This window comes from Saimiri boliviensis, chromosome 2 (assembly GCF_048565385.1).
Source record: "Saimiri boliviensis isolate mSaiBol1 chromosome 2, mSaiBol1.pri, whole genome shotgun sequence".
Taxonomy (NCBI): domain Eukaryota; kingdom Metazoa; phylum Chordata; class Mammalia; order Primates; family Cebidae; genus Saimiri; species Saimiri boliviensis.
The window spans coordinates 59,363,411-59,382,870 of NC_133450.1; the positions used below are offsets into that span (position 1 = coordinate 59,363,411).

Here is a 19,460-nt window from a genome sequence, read left to right on the forward strand (position 1 = left end):
TTTTTATTTTTTTAACTTTGTATAATTTTTATATTGCTTTGAGAATTAAAAAGTTCACTTGCAGCCCATATGTTATTTCTAAGGCTCCTGTGGTATATAGATTATGTAGGAGTTTATGAATTTTTTTTTTTTGAGACAGGGTGTTACTCTGTCACCAAGGCTGCAGTGCAATGGCACAATCATAGCTCACTGCAGCCTCAACCTCTGAGGCTCAGGAGATCCTCCCACTTCAGACTCCCAAGTAGCTGGGACTACAGGTGTGCACCACCATGCCCAACTAATTTTTTGTAGGGACAGGGTCTTACTATGTTGCCCAAGCTGGCTTTAAACTCCTGGGCTAAAGCAATCTGCCCACCTTGGCCTGCCAAAGTTTTGAGATTACAGGTGTGCATCACTATGCCCAGCCCTAGTGATTTTTTTTTTACTTTTTTTTTTTTTTACGAGATGGAGTTTCACTCTTGTCACCCAGGCTGAAATACAATGGCATAATCTGGGCTCACTGCAACCTCTGCGTCCCGGGTTCAAGCCATTCTCCCGCCTCAGCCTCCTAAGTAGCTGGGATTACAAGCACCTGTCACCACGCCCAACTAATTTTTGTATTTTTAGTAGAGACGGGGTTTCACCTTGTTGGCCAGGCTGATCTCAAACTCCTGATATCAGGTGATCTGCCCACCCCAGACTCCCAAAGTGCTGGGATTGCAGGGGTGAGTCACTGTGCCCAGCTCCTGTGATGATTTTTTAATCAGAGTAGCTATCAATTTAAAAAAAACTTTAAAAGGATTCTTCTTGGCCGAGTAAAAAATCTATGGTTGACCTTAATTGAGGTTCACAGAACCAACTCCAGCTTTGTGGGCATATATTCAAATCCCAACTCACACAGAAGTCCTAGTATAATTTTCTGTGATTATAAAAATCAATGTGTTAAGTCTTCAGACTATGATTAGGTTGTCAATAATTTTAGTAACACCCTTGACCATCCACAAACTTCCATCTGTCACTTACCTGAACACATCTTTTAGGGAATGCTTTTTAGTTCTTATGTTGCCTTTCCTGCAAGATGTCCCATGCAGTGGACTTATTAATCATGAAAAAGTTTTTGTCATATTTTACAAGGTCAGAGATAAGTAAAGAAGAAAAGATGATCCCATAATATGCAAGTGTCCTGTTGCTAAAGAAAAGACTGCTTAGGGCAGACTTACACAAAGTGGTAGATTCTGATACTGGGTTTTCAAATCCTGATAATTGGAGCCATTCAGTCAGTCTCTGTGTCTGATCCTGAAGAAAAAGAACCTGAGATGAGAAGCGAGAAGATGAGAAAATGTTAAGGAAAGTAAAAGCATTTGGCAGATGCAATTGGCAGTAGACTCAATACCTTCTTGAGGCAAAGCTTTAATGAAGAAGCTCAAATGTAGCAGAAAATTGTTTGGAACATCAATTTCCAGGTCACCTACCTTCTCCAAGACTTTCTGTTGCTAAGATGATGATGTTTATGGTTACTATAACTTAACAAAGTTTTCCGGTATCAAAAAGCTTTAGCAATTTGTCTTTCTGCAATGCAGGAAAAAGAAAGCTGTAGGGTGTACAGTGTGTATTTAATTGCCTTGTTGTATTACTGCTCTTCTTTCTGGAATAGTATTTTGGGTTTGCAAATGTAGAAAAATTTACATTTTCTTGGTATATAGACCTGTGATGACAGATCTGCCATATAAGTGAATAGATAGAAATATCAAGCAAGTTGATAATTCATCTTGCTGTAATTAATTAGGTTGGGTTTATGGAAGTGATTTAAGCCTAAAATTCAGTAACAACCTCATGAAATTTTCCGAACCAATGTATACTTTTGGGGTTAGCCTCAAAACCTTTTAGAGTTTCTACTTTACAGCTAAATATTAAAGCACAATAATCATGGGAATAAGGCAAAGGGAGATTAAATGATCAGCAAATGAGGAAGAAACAACAGAAATTAAGAGAAAAATAGAGAAAGCGCTGATATAGCAACAACGAGAGCCTCACATGCCTAGTTCATTTACTATCAGACAATTCATCTTCTACAATAATAAAAAATGACTGTAGGCATCCAAGAAAAGTTGCTTTTTAAAAAGCATGTTTGGTAATTTAATTTCAAATAAGATATATTGGTATAATTTGGGGTTTTAAGGCACTAGCCCTCAATATTTAGATCTTGGTCTCTAGAAATAAAGTATCTTGACAACTAACATGAAGGACAATGTATACTGGCTCCAATTATTGGAATGGTATGGATAAAAGTATATATTTAAACTCAATTATCCAGGTAACTTGCACATAAACATACCAAACCAAAACCATAGGGTGGGATACTGCTTCAAATTCATTTTAGTACAGATTGTTTTTTCCTTTGAACCACTAATCAACTTTACTATGTGCAGTTTCTACAATGTAAGCCTATTTGCTTCAACATCTTAGCATCATAGCATTCTCTCATCAGAATATTGGTTAGGTTCCCTAGTGTGAATCACTTATCCAGTTGCTTTCCTGATTATTCACATGTTTTTGAGATCTGTGAAATGTAGCAGATAAACAGGTTTATGCTGTGTGCAACTTGGAGGGCAGCCAATGTCTGTCTGCCTATACAGTATGTTTACTCTCCTTTCTCAAATCTCTCTCCCATACAGAGAAGCTGTATTTTAAGACTGAAATCAGTGTAGAATGCAATCCAGTAATGTCACTGCAGAAAACAGCAGGTGCTCATCCACTCATTTGCAGTGATTCTTGCAGTGAAGAAAGTGAATCAATGATTCATCTAATGGACAAAGAAATACCACAGTGAGCATTTGGAAAAATCAAATGAGGGAAAGGAACATTCTCTTATAAAGGTGGGCTCTGATTTTGGAAAGCAAAACCTCCCACACAAAAATCAGGAATTTTGTTGTGTTCTGGTTGTAACTGCAGTAAGCAATGGCATGTTCCCTCTCTCCCTACTTCCTCTGTTTTACTGCTTTTGTGTTGCACTTCTAAAATAAATATCAATAAATCATTGCAGTTAGATACTCTAATATAGACAGAAATGTACTTGACTCCCTACAGTCATTACAATTGGAGGGGACTCTGATTAGGATGCTTTACTTAATTAAGTGATATCGTCTAAAGAGAGTTCTTCCCTCCATTTTCTGTTTAACAGTCTTACAAAACACCAACAGAGGAAATTCATTCTGTTGTTTGCTTTTCTTATTGTAAATGGTTTCTTCTCATTCATATTTTGCAGAAGTTGATGTTGTATTAATGAAATGGCTAATAAGCCAAAGACTGGTTCAGCTATACACAGAATCTTGTTCAAATCAGCCCAGTCTACATAGACTAAAAATGTTTTCTTCCCCATCTCAAAAACTTATTTTTTAATTTATTTTTACAGCATCTCTATTCTAAAATTAAGAAGATTCAAAAGAAAATCTTTTCTGGAAAAAAACACATTTTACCTAGTTTATGTATGGTTTAGCAGAGACCTTAAAAATCTGTTTCTTTGAGAGAACAGAAAAAAAAGGGCAAAGAATAAGCTATCCTTATGCATTAAATGTTATTTGTGAGGCACTTTGATTTTACTGAAAGAAGTCATTAAATTTGGATTGCCAATACAAATATGATTATATATGTTTTCTAAATAAAATGTTATTATGTTGTAACTGAACTCATCCATTTATTGTTTGTTTACCTAGTGCTCAAACGCATGTTTTATTCATAGATGCCTGGGAGAAGAAAATTTTGCTTGATAATCACACCAAGCATATTTAACAAAAGCATTCTCCTTTTATTAGTGAACAGGTTTAAGCAGAATGATTTCATTTTTTTCCCTATTTAGTTAATTCAGACGTGCAGGATCCTTAGCTTACAGCTTTTGTTTCTCCTCCCGCTGCCTTTTATGCCTTTAATGTATGCATGCCTATCCACTGATGGGAAAATATCATTTCCTGAAACTCTTCCTTTTTTCCTTCTTGACTATTCTCCCCGTTGATTCTAGCTTTGGTTAGTGTTCACTCGTTAGTTCTGTCAAATCACTGTATGTACAAGACAGATAAATTGAAGCCAAGCAAATAGTTAATTATCCTGGCGAAAAATGTAAACTCTCTTTCCTTTGAGTGAATTAGAATTCTAATTCGCTCATTCCTTTAAACATAAATAATACACTTATATATTTAAAGCAATTAAAAAGTATATAGGATAGAAACTTATAAAGTGAAGATTTATGAATATCTATGAAATTGTTTTTATTGCCAAAATATTTTAACAAAATATTTGCAACTTTAACAAATTAACAATTGCCTTGTATTGAGTTTAGCAACTTTATTCCTTTCTATTAAAAAGCAACATCAAATGTAAACACTCTCTTAAACAAACTCAACTGGCTTACAATAAATTGTTTTTACCTTAATACAACATGCAGCTAAAAGCAATTGATAAACTGTAAAATATAAATGCTTGTCTCAAGATATAAAAAGGAATATTCATGAATCACATGCAAGGAGTTTATAATCAATTGCTAAATTATTAAAAATGTTTTATAACACAGCTAGAAATCTGAATTATTTGAATTATTTAATTGCTTGGTCATTTATCAAACAATATAATAGTAACAATAATACATAATCGCTAAATGAGTTAATGTTGTTTGACTCTAAGATTTTGTCTTGTCTTGTTTTAACTGCATATCATCCTGCATAAAAAAATGTTTCCTTAAGCTGGAAACATTCCGAAGTTACATAATTTTTCTTAACTCCCAACTTAAGAAAATCATAGAAGAATAGTAAAACAATGTGCCTTCTAGACATGTTAGCCAAAGTTAATTCCAGGAGTTGTTCATAACTGCTTTTATTATTTTTAAAAGATGCTTTTTATTAAAAATTAGCCTTACATTAGTTTTAAAGTTTGTTAAATGTTAGTTTTTTTTCCCGTGGTTTTGTAATCTAGATAATTTTACAACCAAAAGCTTAGTTAGCCTACTGTCTAGTAAGCAGATTTCTTTAAAGATTTTCTTTAAGCTCTTCATTTTAAAAGGTGCCTTTGTCCTGAAACTAAACATATGACACTCCTATCCCCGAAGAAAATTTTTGAGAAATTGAATAACAACAAGTAAATCTGATAGGGAAGTTTTATTCCATTCCCGCTGTTTACTTATTTTAAAATAATTGTTTAAAGATAAAGAATGTGTCTTTTATCTTACGTCTTTAAGCAGAATGAAAACTGTGTCTAATAAAGCACTACTGAAGTTAGAATGGCCGCTGAATTATTATCTGGTGGAAGAATGTGAGTTCTATTTTGCCTGAACCAATTATTTTTATCAAATGTCTTTTCTACCTAAATTGTTTGCTTAAGATGTTACAGATCAGCAGAGTTAATGTAACATGCATTTCAGGCCATTATTATTTAAATTCCTGTAAATCGAACTAGATGTAACAGAGCCAATTTCAGGTTATTTGTTGAAACTGCATTTCTTTGGAGCGGTTAACATTTGGAGCTTATGCTTCAATCCTAGCAGGCAAATATATATCAAATGTTTAAAATATAAACACAAATATTATTGCCTTTAATAAGCTCTTTAGTAAGAAAAAGATTTACATCCTAACATGGGCTTTTTTCTGTGTTTGTAAGATGAATGTTCTAAATAAAGTATTTGTCATCAAAGCTGTCTCTGTAAATTAGTAGAAAGAGTAAATTTTCTAAAGAGAACCTAGCTAAGAGACATCTCTTGCAATGGAAGTAGATCAAATCTGTTCAAAGAAAAGGACAAAGAAAAAAGTTTATTGCTGGCGTGAAGACAGTTTCTTGAAACGTTTTTTTTTTTTTTTTTTCCTACAGAAACCCGAGCGTTCAAGAAAGACAATATTTAGCAATAGGTTTTTGGAGGCTGGGAGGAGAAAAACATCTTGTGTGATGTAAAGGGAGAAAAAACATACAGACCAAAACAAATAAATAAACAGATTTTCTTTTGGCAAGAGATGACTGTGGAGTTCCAAGAATAAATTATTTCCATCAGCGAGTTGTACCTTATAAATTTAGGAGAATGATCATCAACTCATTTGGAAGACAATTATCTTTTTAATAGCAACAGATTCACAGCTAATTTTATCTCTAAAAAGGATACCTGCTAGACATCATAAATTAGCTTTTAAGAGGAAGCAAAACTTGACAAACTACTGTCAAGTTGTATATATTTCTGATTCAAGTTAAACATACTTTTAGCAAACTGTCTTATGAATCTGTTTTGAAGCACTTCAGTGGCCCAGAGGGAGCTCTACCTTTAATATAGACAAGGTAACAAAGACTGTCAAAAAATAAAAATAATAAAAAGATGCAAAGAAGAAAAAAAAGGAAACAAATGTCTATAAGGAACAAATTATGAACTTAACAAAAATATGACAAAAGCAATATAATATTTTTTCTTAGTAGAACAATTCCTGTGTATAATAAATGAAACTAAAGCAAAAGTTTTCTTGGTTGAACTAGGCATTGAATGAATTGTAGAAACAGAATAGTGATAAATATTGCATATTCATTTAAAACATTTATGATGTAGATGTTAATGTAGTTAATTTAGTTCAGTGTTCTGTTAATATGAAAACAGTTGTAATGTAGTACTTCATTATTTATATTGTACTATTTAATCATTCATAATATAATGGTTTATCCAAAAAAAGCTCAGTTATCTTTCACAAGTACAACAGTCATATGTAAAGCATATAATAATTCAAATTCATGCCTTAAATATTCTTACAAATAAGTATTTTTCTCAGGTTCAAATACAAATGAAATTAAAACAAAACAAAGTAACTAAGATTATCCCCCCTTAAAATGCAAATAGAACAACCTTTGGGGATTTTAAAGATCTTATTTTCATAAGAGTAACTTGAAAATAATTATTGGAAAACACAGTTAAAAAGAATCATGTATTTTTGATGAGTCAAATATTTATATCCAATCCTTTTTGCATCAAGACTGTGGGAAATGTGTATTATGAAGATCAGATGGTGCACTGATGTGAGAAACGTTGCAAAGCATCCTGTTGATTGGTTCTAATTAACTGCAATGCTCTTGTGTTCTCAGTTTTAGCCAGCACACACCACACAATGCCTTTTATTTTGCTTTGAATGGATTTTTACTTAAAAACAGCTGATCTCAGTATCCACAGTATTTTGGGAATTTTTATTTTTGTGAATTTCCCTGCAATGTTTTCTTTTCAATTTTAAAAGACTAATTAGAAAATATTTCTAAATCATAATCAGTTAAATTACCAGCACTCATGTGGTCTTCCATATGTATTTTGCATGTTCTGTAGTGTGTGACTATATTCTCAAACTACATTTCAATTCCTCCTTGAAAGTTAAATATCTGAGCAATGGTTTAAGAAGAAAATAATGAAAAGCAATTTAGAACACACTGCTAATTTTTTATTTTTGTAATCAGGCTGCTAAGTAGAACAGAGCTAAAACCTGGGACTATGAGCAAGGAATGAGAAGGATTCCAGAATAAAAGTATTAAACAAAATTCTTTGCACTCACCTTTCTCTGATGATTTAAACTCAAGCAGCTCTGACAGAGACGTCATGAATTTTCATCAGCTTCAACGTGTCATAAATTTAAAAACATTTTGATTTGCTCTGGGACACCTATATGTCTCTGAAGCATAGTAATAGTGCCAGGATGTTCTCTAGGTACAAACTCTATAAACTTCCAGGGCTCTAGAAGATATATTGCTAATGTAAACAGGCCCTTAAGTTGAAAAAAAAAATTAAAGAACAGGAAGTTTCCAAAGAAATGAAGAATTTAAAATAAGGAACCTATTTTTAGAAGCAGCACACTTTCTATGATTTTAAGGGTCACAATTGTATCCACACACTAGCTTTTTGAGAACATGCACCTATTTGTCCTGAGAAATACAATCATTTTGGACAGGAAAAATCTATAATCTATAAATTAGAGCTAAATTATTTATTAGCCTAGTAGACCTTAAAAGTGATTAAATAGTCGTCTTTATGTTCATGTAAGGATAAAATGTGACTCATGAGCAGTGTTTCAAAATGGATACCAACATCCTTATTCTTCCCAGGAGAAAGGCTAACTGAATAAAGTGGAGTACAGCAACACAGAGTTTTACCCCTCATAACACCTCTAAAGCTTGTCTTCCAAATATTTCTATTCCTCTTAAAATTGTAAAAAAAAAATAATAAAAATAAAAATCATTAAGATGGGGTGAGAAATAAACATTAGGAGAGATTAATAAGTGCAAAGCTGCAAATTATAGAATGATATAAATAAAGTGCCATTACAAATAATTTACACTGTGCCCCTCATTTTACAAGCGAGGAAATGGAGGCTAAAAGAGCTAAAGTGACTTTCCCAAGGTCGTACGAAGATGATGGTGTGAAGTTAAACTACACGGAAGTCTCTTGAGTCCTGGTAACACCCTTTCTTCAATACTACAGGGTCTTTCTTTTATTCAATACAGTAACAAAAATGTCCTCAGATGGGTATCAGTTATATAATTAAGTAAAACAAAGTATGGATGTAAAAGGTATGTGCAGGTCTCACCAAATTAATTGGCCATCTTTACCCAGTGTGAAGTCTTTTTCTTTAAAATGATGTTTCTTTGAAGAATATCTTTATGCCTTAATTCTTGCCAGACTTTGAGGATTTACATCTATTTAATTAAAGCTGGTTCTCTTTAGCATGCTTACATCAAGGAGGCAGGTGAAAACAATCACCATATAGTCTCACTATCACTAGTTTGCCCCCATTTCCATTCCATTCTTCACTCTGCTGACTGCCTGGTCTTTCTAAAATGCACATCTGATTATGTTTTGAGTTTTCTCAGTGGCTTCCCATCTGCTATGCAAGATAAAATCTACACTTCTTAGGCTGGCATTCAAGGATCTTCAGAATGTTTAGCCTGTACCACCCCTTCAGCTTCACTTCTAACACTCTCCTCACATTTCATGTTCTGGCAATGCAAACTAGGCATGATTCCCTGAACATGATATGCCTTCTCATTGCCCCTGGGCCTTTGTAAATGCTATTCCCTTCACCTGCAATGCCTGATAAAACCCTACTCCTCCTTGAAGAGTGGGCTCAAGCACCACCTTTTCTCCTTCTGCCAAACATAAATACTTGTGGGATTCCACAGCATCTTGCACAGACTTCACATTGCTCCACCCATTGCACTGAACTGTGTCTGCTTACATGCCTATCTCTCCACATACATTATCTTTGAGGTTAAAGACATATCCTTCCCTCCATGCCTAATACTTTGCCTGGTGTAAGCACTGTTTACTGAATGAGTAAATGAATCAATATAAAAAGGCCACCAATTTTGTTTTCTTATCACAAAATACTTAGGGCTTTGGGTGACATCCCCCAGTTCTTTTTTTAGAATGTCTTAAGTGGGTGCATGTTGACAAAAGAATATTTTTACCAACCTCTTTTTAAGGTTTCTATTATATTAACCTTTGACTACAGTACAATTTTTAAATTATTCTTACTTTATAGTGAAGTGACTTGACTTTGGCATCAAGTTGGTAGTGAAATATAGGTTGCTATCTTCATGTGAATGAAGAGGAGAATTCTCAGTTAAATAGTGGACCACTGTTGTTCTAGATATTGGTAAAGAGAATTGCCTTTTATGGCTCCATTTCTTATTAGGAACACAAGTTAAAGGATAACCTGCAATCCATTAAGACTGTAAATACGTATTTGGATATAAACATGAAGTGGTATCAGAATTTTCATGCCAAGTGAGTGCTTTAAAAGAGAATTTTTTTAATTGAGGTGGGGTCCCAGGCTGGGGTACATTGGCTATTCGCAGGCGTGGTCACAGTGCACTGCAGATTTGAATTCCTAGGCTCAAGCAATCCTGCTGCCTCACCTCAGCCTCCCAAGTGGCTGGGACTACAAGGGTGTACCACCATGACTGGCTGACAAGTTTTCATTTTAAACTAATGGAACTTAGATTTCAGATTTCTCTTATTTGAGGTTCAATTGCTGTTTGACTCTGTCCAATCTTCTTTCGCATCTTGCTAAACAGACACTGTCAGTGATGCAAATGTCTTCTAAAGGAGCCTGCTCAGCTGAAGCCAGTGACACCCTTGACACAAAAACACACACTTTCCACTTGAAGTGATACCCTCATACTGATAAAATAATTCACATTTAAATTTAAGAAGAATTTGCCAGCATATTCTTCCTGTAGAATGTAGGTAATCTTGAGCCAGGCCCCCAAGTCAATGAAGAAATGCTTCAGTTGTCTAGGTTAATACAAGGCACAGGGCATCTCAATCCTGAAGCCACTTCCAATCTTATGATTCACCACCCCCCCACCAACTCCAAGCCATTGGCTCCATTGTGCCCCAAGGTTATAGCCCCAACTCACATGTTCACCACGGGACAGCAGTTAGGAGCACAGTAATAGCAGACATTGCTCTTGTGTAATGGGTTCCCTTGGTCATCAGATCACCTTCCACAGAGCAGCCCTATACGCCATTATCATTAACAATCAACACTGGTTTTTAAATTCTTTTCTGGTAGATGAAAAGAATTTGCCAATTCCCACTTCTACTCCCTACAGAATGATGGGATTTGTGACTCCCTCATTGCTTCGGAAGACAGTTACCCTTTCAAATCTTAAAGATCTTCAATGGTGGGTGTGTTATGGAAATTTTAATTCTGGAATGTAGAAAAAGGTAAACTCTAAGCATTTTCCAAGTTATTAATTGCTAGAATTCATTTTGTGTTGTAGCTGGAATTTTACGTTTGTCTTAAACAGTACAGCATCACCTCACATAGTCTTAATTTATATAGCTAAGGAAATATAAAAGACTCCTCTTACTAACTAACAAAGAATTGGCCCTCTTTTCTGTCATTTTGAATCAAATTGACCTAGAATTTTAATAATTTTTTGTTTACATAAAAACAAGAAAAATGCTAATAATACTCCATTATCTTTACATTTTGCATATCAGAAAGTAGTGAAAAATGTTTTCCAAATTCATTGATTCAGAAAATATCTACTGAGCAAATATTATGTGCCAGGAACTATAACAAGGTACTAACAGCAGATTTACAGCAGATAAAGAGATAAAGAATATGGTTGTTTACAGTTCTAAATTTAAGAATGTAAAATGTGACCACCTATCAAATCACATGGTCTTGGAATTTCCTTCTGTCTACTTGCTCTCTGCTCTCTTAAAAAAGAAAAACTTTATTCTTATTCATTAGCATAAATTTTAACTTTATAACTTAATAAGTAAGAAAAAGTATATCTATGTCTCCAATTTGGGCGAGGTCATTTGAAGTTCTTCATAAACGTATAAAAAGACATGGGCTTTGGTTTTCTTATGGGTCTGAAATGAATCTATTACATTAAAATGACTTTTAGTAGTAAGAGCAAGTAAGAATTTGTATTATAAGCTAATAAAATGGGGGTTTAGGCATATTTGTACGATAAGGTCTTTTTAAATTCACTTGTATAGACATTTCCTCTCATTCCTGCTTAAATGAACTTGGAAAATCATTCACCATTCAGTATTGTTTAAATTACAATGCACAAATGTGTCATTTGATTTTTAAATATTTTTCTTCCTTGGTAATGTAGATGACTAATGTCTATCTCCATTCTTCAGAAAATATGATAATGTGAGAACATAATTTGGGGAAAATTAGTTTTTTAATATCTCACATCTAAAGACTTCTTGGCATATTAGAAAATATAATATTCTTCCAAAAATACATTTTTCTAGCCTTCCTGATCACTCAGACTTCAGTAAATTGTGCCTTTCTTTTCTGTCCAAAAAGTGCCACAAGGCTTCTCACACAAGCCAGTCCCCCTCATTGATGAACCCAGCCAACTTTCCATAGTACCTACTAATAAATGTTATGGCTTCACCTTTAGTGATTGTAGTCTATTTTAGATCCCCAAACCACTTCCAATGTAAGAGTATGAGAAAAGAGCCTATCTACCAACAAAAGGAACCCAGGATGTCTTGTCTCAGCCTTACCGTTCTTTTATGTGACATTCCCAGATTTTACATCCTCAAGAACACAATGCTAATATTTGAGAGAGATGTGTTTTGCTTTTGCAATACCCCTGTATGCAAGATGCCTGCTTGTTTTAATTTGAGGAAGAAAAAAAAACCTATGTTTATATAATTTCAATTATTCTGAAAGTTGAGTACCTAAATCTTATCCGTGTAGTAATAATTCTCTATTACAGTGAAGTGTTAAAAGCCAGAAGTTTGCTCTGCTGGAAAAAAGTGATAGTCCTCCAAATTTCATTAAAAGCTCTTGATTTTTCCCCTTATTACGATCAGATAAGGAAAACTCTTCCTGATATTTGCTCCCTACTAGTAATAAGAATCCTACTTCTGTTTGTGACAGCTTTCAAAACTGGAACTATCAAGTAATGCACTTAAATTTACTTCCCAAGGAAACTGCATGAGAGTTCCTATGCCTAAGTCACCTCTTATCATTCCCCTCCTTGCCCTTCCCAGAGTGAACTCCTCCAGTGATTAATTCCATCTATGAGATAGCCGACTTAGAAATGGGGCTGACTGGTGGACCTGCCCACTGCCACTAAAGTTTTTCTGGTACCTTTTAGATGCTCCCACAGGATTACATGAGTGATTCACTCCTCTCCTTGTCTTCTGGCAGCTAAATGGGAATATTGGAGAGCTGCCAGAAGGGTAGGTAGCCAACCTGCTTGCCCTTAATTGTGCCTGCCAGCTTTTTAATAGCAGAAGTAGGGTCAAGTAAGTGAAATCACGAACTGAGGAGAGTATTCTGAGAATGCAAAGGCAGTTAATGTCCTTCCAAGCCTCAGATGGCTGGCAACCCTTGGCAGAGTAATCTATGATTTGTGGCACCTGACCCTTCCACTGTGACTGTTATCTGTGTATTCACTAGAAACATATTTACAGAATCTCTCCATTAGCAAAGATGCCTTGTGTGTGATTACCCAATTGTCATGGTCACACTAGGGTTTTGATAGAGTTCCTATTCACAAATGAAAAACTGAACTAAACTGCACACAGGATTGGTTTGAAGCAGGACTCCTCAATCAATAGACAAAGACTTCTGGTGGATCTCAAAGAGATGATTACACCACGGCCTTGCTCCCCTTCCCTCTAAAACCGCATTCCCACCTGTCCACCATCCAGTCTCGAAACAGAAGCTCTCTTCATTTATTCCCTTGAATTCTTAAAGATTCTTAACAAAGTTAAGAGTAACTAGCTATAAGAATGATCTCAAGAGGTGTGTCTGTTTTTTTTTTTTTTTTTGAACTTGTGGTATTTTTCTTTTTTCTTTCTTTCTTTCTTTTTTTTATTGCATTTTAGGTTTTGGGTTACATGTGAAGAACATGCAAGATTGTTGCATAGGTAAGAGGTGTGTCTGTTTTTAAGCAGACCGCACCTCAAAAAATACTAGAAGAGAGGGCTCCCTGCTTAAACCAGTTACGATAGGTCTGCATTTACATAGTACTTCGTCTCAGCAAAGTACTTCCTTCTCAGTTAATTTTTTTTTAGTCAGGAATACATATAGAGATAGTTGTAGGCTGACTTTCTCCTGATTCTTACACAATTAAGTACAAATTTTAAAAAAAAATCTTTGAATCAAGTGACCATGAGAGCACCTGTTACTTAAAAGTTTATCCGGTAGTTTAAAAAGTGCTGTCTCCCTCTTCCTCCTTCAAAAACAAATGGCACTGAAGTCCTCTGTTTCTGTTGTTTACATCCTGCAGTTGGCTAGCTCATGAATATTAACTGAGAAAGGTGAAGCAGTAATTTACGGAATCGAATCAAACTCACTAGGAGCAAATAAGTGGTCCTGAAGCAAAATGGAATAAACGATAACCCAGAGTCATTGTCAAGTCTCCCAAATGAAGAGATGTTCCGGGTAAATACAAGTGACGACGTCGTACCACATAAACAAACGTAGGCGATAGATGCCACAGATCAAGAAATACTACTAAGGTGACCTGACTTGACAGTAATTGCAGGCAGCTTTTGAGAACTGCGTCGGGGTTAAACAGCAGAGATCCTGACGACCTGAGCGACCCGCCCTGCGCACTGCGCTCCGAACCCTAGGCTTTGGGTCGCTGGGGCCCAGCGACGAGATGAAGTCAAGCCTCGAGCTCTCGGGAGGTGCGACGGCCGCCGGGCCAGTGCGGGCTCAGAGGAAGACCCTGACGAAAAGAGCGCTAGCCCCTACCCCTGGAGCCGACTCTGCGCAGCATGGCCGCAGCGGGTCACCTGGGCACGGGCGCAAGGCTCCCGAGACACCCGCTGAGGTCGGGCTGACCACGCCGCCTCCTCAGTCGCGGTGTCGCGGGGCTGGCGGCCGGCGCCTACTCCGCCGCAGGAAGAAAGACGCCCGACGGGCCCCCACTGTCCGAGCTCCACGCGGGGGCCGGTCAGCCAGCCGGCCCGGGCGGGAAAGCTCCACGCGGGGACGGGACGTCGGAGCCCCATCCCGGACTTGGGCGGGGGACAGCCGGAGCTTGGGCGCCTCTCCAGCTAGGCGTCATCTCCACGCTGTTCTTCCCAAGCGCCGTGAATTGCCCCTGTGAAGACGCTCTGGGCACTGTCGAGCAACAGGGGAGAAAAGGAGTCACTTAAATGGGAGAAGGGGGTGGGCTTGAGGACTTGGAGGAAACCACATAGAAAAGAAATCCTCATCACTACCCAAACCGTTTCTGAGAAGTCCTAAGGTTGTATGCCTGAAGATTTCACTTTAAAAGCTGGGGGAAAAAATTATTCCACTGCTTTTAATTGAAGTAAACAAAGTGCAACAAATCCTAACTCAAATATGATTGCACTGAGATTAGGGTCTAATTGCTTAGGGTTCAGGTGGAATCTGCGGGCTAAATCCTACAGGGCCAATCTGAATTTCACAATCATTCTGTCAAAAGGAGAGCGATGAGAGCCCACACGCTTCCTAACAAGTCATTTTTAACAGTTACAAGCTTCGCACAAAGACCACACAGGGCGTCTAAGATATGCAAATCTAATCCCTGGTCATTCTACAGGCCTTCAACAAAGATGTGCTAAACCCTAATAGAAAAGAAATCAGTTCTCTGTCACCAGCCCCTGGTAAAATCTATTAGAGAATGGACAGAGCCGCATCTACAGCAGTTGCTGCAAAGGTTAAGGACAAGTACAAATAAGAGGGACCCAGTTTTGTTTTCCGTGTGAAATATCGGGAGAAGCTAACCCCCAAAGAGTGACGGGATTCGATCCGTGGCTTCGCATTCATTTGAATGCTAGAAAAAATAAACACACATTAAGACTTTTGAAGGCTCCGATTCTGAATTCAAGAGAGACGAAACTAATTCGCGCAAACGATGGAAATCTTTGCCTCGGAAATTATCGGAGAATATGAACGGGGAGGGAGGGGAGCGCGCGGCTCACCGAGGAATAACGCGGGCCCAGCCCCCCGCTTCGGGGAGGCAGAGTAGGGCTCAGGAGTCGGCCAAGCTGACTTCGCGAGGTGGCGCCTGGGCCTTTCCCGGGAAAACCCTGACCGAGGAGCCGCGGCCGGGCGGAGACTCAAAGGCCGGCGGCCTCTGGCCTGGGGCCGAGCAGAGGGTGCCGAACGGCGGGAAGTCTGGTCGGCCGCCCTCCCACCCAGACCAGCGGGTGCTGGACCGCTGCCCCTCTCCGCGACCTCGCCCGCCCGCCTCGGGGCTCATGGAGAAGGGTCTGGGCCTCCCAGGCGGGGAAGCGTCTTGATGTGCACCCCGGTGTTCACCAACCAAATGAGGTCCTTGTTCACACAGTCGCTGTCATGCTGGGTATTTAAAGGGTTATGTTGCAGCTAAAGTATCTCACAGTGTATGTGACCCTCATAAAAGGGAGGACCCCGGTTCCAAGCCCCTAGAAGTCCCCAAGCAGCCTGGAGAGTGAGGGGTGGGGGGGTCTCCCCCTCCTCTCCACACTGAGCCCCCAGGCAAGCCCAGGCCTCCTCCTGCGCCGGGGTCCGGGGCTCTGAAACTTTGAGCGCCCTGAGGGGTCGGGCCAGCTGGACGGTGTGGGGGAGGGAGGGGGGACGGGGAGCTAGGACCTGCAGCCGCACCAGAACCCGTGGCCTAGCCTGATCGCGGGGAGCCGGGATCCGCCCTCCATCCTGGGAAACGACTCGGGTTAGGGCAGCGGGGTGGGCTCCGCTCCGAGTTCCAGCAAAACCGCTCCATCAAGTTCCCAGGCAGCTGGGGCGCCCTCCAAGTGAAGCATTTATCCGGGCCGCGCTCGCGGAGAACAAAGGGGGCGCTGTCCAACGGCAGGGTCAGAGAAAACCAAGAGGCTCTTTTTCTAAAATGCCCTCCCCAAACTACAGGGAGGATGGATGGGGCAGGTGTGCAGAAAAAGAGTTTTGGCTGTCTCCACAGAAGTTTCTAAAAGCTATTTTCTTTCCCCTTGGCCTTGCCCTCTGCCCTCAGGTTCTCTTGAATCTGTTCCTCCTCAGGCTGCAGAAGCCGTTGCTGATCAGAGTGAAGGAGCAGGCTGGAGTTCCGCAGGCGAACTCCAGGTCTAGACTCTGGACTCCACAGCCTTTCAATTTGCTCTGACTAGACAGTCCCCCTTCTTCATGCCTGAAAGAAGGGAAGGCAAGCTTTTCTAGGTTTTGCTCCTCAGCTCAGAGTCAGACTGCCATACACACATCTGCTTTCCTCTTATTCCTCTCTATGCCCCTCCAGGGGAGGCACATGCCTTGGGTCCCGGCTGCACTCCCTCCTCCCCATCTACTGACATTAATTGAATTTCTTCAGGCTGTGGCTTCTCTTTGCTTCTATCATTTTTCTCCCTAGTCCTCTATAGGCTGACCTTGGCTGTTCTCTGGTTTTCTTACTCCCCAACCGGTCTCCCATATGGACCTCACTGGCTTTCATTCTTTATTTCTTAGCCCATCCACTTTATCTACTTTTCCTTTTAGTATTGACATTAGGCTAAACAATACCGAATTGACTATAAAGTAGGACTGCAGCCATGACTGGAATTGGACAAGAAAGCAAATAAAACATAGGCACTGAAATAAAGAAATGGAAAATGGGGAAGGATGAAGAAACCGATGAAAAGTAGATAATAAAGTCACACCAGGCTGTAAATACAAGAATAAGATTCTCCTACAGATGATCTTGGGGTCCTTCTGAGGGTCTCACCCACCTACACTGGGAAGGCAGGAGGGATCTCCTTGAGGAGGGCAGGCTGAAGTTTCTTCTCCCTGACTGGGATTGCACCTGACGGCTTAAGCTAGTGAGCACCTGTATATCGTGAGTCCAGGAGGGTATGAAAGGATCAGCACAAATCAAGCACCACTTCTAGAAATAGTCATGTAGGCAATGTATCTCTATGGGGCTGTCATGTGGCTGAAACTTCCTGCCCTGGATCTCTGCTGCTCTTGGGCACCACATTCCTGTCCACCCAATCAAGCCTAGTATGAGGTTCTGTCCTCAGGCGAGGGAGCCCGTTTCCCTTTCCCCTGTCAGACTAGGTCCTGTGGTCCCAGCGTCCATCTCACCTCTGCCAGTTGTAGGAGTTCTGTCCTCCCAGTTTGCGGAACCTTTGCGGAACCAGGGAGCCTGTGGGAGGCATTACCTCCATTGCCACCTCCATCTCATCCCAGGGCAGATTAGTGCCTCTGAGCCACTCTCAATTATCCACAAGATGGGTTCTAGAGACGAAAAAAAAAAGATCTAGAATTTATAGCTGGGGTGGACGGTGCAGTGAGGGAGATATAGGGAGGAAGAATGAAATATTTAGACCTTTGGGGTCCCTGCCATTTGGCACCTATTAAAGAGAACCCTGGGGCTTTTAGGATGAGTTTTGCAGGAAATTGAACAAGCAGGGCCATGGGCTGTACAGAATCCCACCTCCATCCCCCAACATACACACACCTCATCTATTGGTTCTCCTAAGATCTTCTCAGAAGCAGAAATGCTTTACAAGGATATCCAAAAACACACCTGCCTACGAGGTACCACTTTGATGAGGCTAATAAATTACCCCCTTTGAAATAAAAATGGAATCAGTATTAAGAACATACTATTATTAGGTTGAATTTCAGTCTCCTGGAACGTTCGTTAGATGTTGATATCTGGGCAGAGACGGAATCTCTCTTTTCCTTAAGAAAATTCGCCAGGGAAACAGCAGCAGTTCGCTGGCTTTGTTTGGTTTCGTTTATTTGTACAAAGAAAGATTGCACGTTAAGATCTGTTTTTAAAATCCTTGCAAGTTAGAGTTTGCATCATCGTCGTGACCTAGTGAACTATTATTTGTTATTCTGGGATCGAAATTCCCGGGAAGTTTCTACTTTTCCGCATATCAGACTTGCTGGTGTGGTCTCCAGGAGGAGCTGGGGCCCGCGTCCGCAGGGGGCGCGCGGCTGTGGCTGTTGCCAGCGCGGGAACGGGAGGGAGAGCCTGGGCAAGGGCGGGGCGCGGCGGGGCGGGGCGCGGGGACGCGGGGACGCGGGGACGCGGAGACGCGGGGCGGGCGGGGGCCGAGAGCGAGGCTGCCGCCTGGGTGTCGGCAGAGTGGCGGCGAGTAGGCGGGGTGAGGACTGGGACTGGGGAGACCCAGATCTGGGGGGTGCGGGAGGATGAGGCTGCGGGCAGGAAGCGGAAGGCCTGGGACAGCTGCGTCTCTAGGTCCTAGAAACCAAAACTTTCTCAGCGAGAGACCCTAAGACAGGCCGAGGTTTCAAGCGCCCACACTTCTAGTTTAGACACCTGGCAACCAATTGGAACAGCAGGACGCGAGGGGGCCCCCAAGTCTTTTTCAGCGTCGTTGGGAGGCCGCAGAGCTGTCCCTGGGCTTCCCTGAAGGCCCCGCAGACACCCCGCCAGTCCCTGCCACACCCACCCAGGGCTTCGCAGCTTCAGCCTGAGAATATTAGTCCCCGGCTACACCGTCTGGCAGCCGTTCCCTTAAAAACCAGTTCAATTTTTTCATTAAGTCTTCTACCCAATCCGTAGACTCTTCATTAAATGACTGTTAACCAGTGTCGAGGAGAAACACAATCAACGTGGTTCCTCTGTCACCTTTCTTGTCGACTTTTTTCTTCCAACCATGGAGTCTCCATTTTCTAAGCAATTATATTATATATTCAACAGGAATATTCCATTTAAAATACATCAGGACCGAAGACTGATGCACAAGGTCTGAAGCTGGAAGAAAATATTTAGTGCTCGCCTACAGATTCTGTCACCCATCATCTACTCGGAATGCGCTCCGTATCTTTCAGCGTGTCCGGCTCTTATGATTGCAAATGGCCCTGTTTTCAAATGGAAATAAGACTTGCAAACTGATTATGTGTATTGAATCAGAATCACTCGCTAGATCCTCTTGTTTAAAATGTATTGAAAAAAGGATGATGGCTGCAGACCTCTGTAACCAGCTCTGTCTCTTCCCGGGGAGGTCGATCTATTTTGCAACTTTTTGCCATTTG

General features: G+C 40.0%; 1 protein-coding gene across 27 annotated transcripts in view; it reads right to left on the bottom strand.

Annotated features, from left to right (window-relative positions):
• The window catches only part of NKX2-1 (NK2 homeobox 1), a 46,317-nt gene that overhangs the window by 15,301 nt on the left and 11,556 nt on the right, over positions 1 to 19,460 (bottom strand). For 21 of the 27 annotated variants that reach the window (XM_074393401.1, XM_074393400.1, XM_074393395.1 and 18 more), the window contains one exon: positions 1,200 to 1,290. The exons of 3 other annotated variants lie outside the window; for them this stretch is intronic. The gene's annotated coding sequence lies outside the window, so the exon portion shown is untranslated. The remainder of the gene's footprint in view (positions 1 to 1,199; positions 1,291 to 19,460) is intronic. 3 more of the 27 variants (XM_074393398.1, XM_074393397.1, XM_074393387.1) reach the window with 1 other exon arrangement.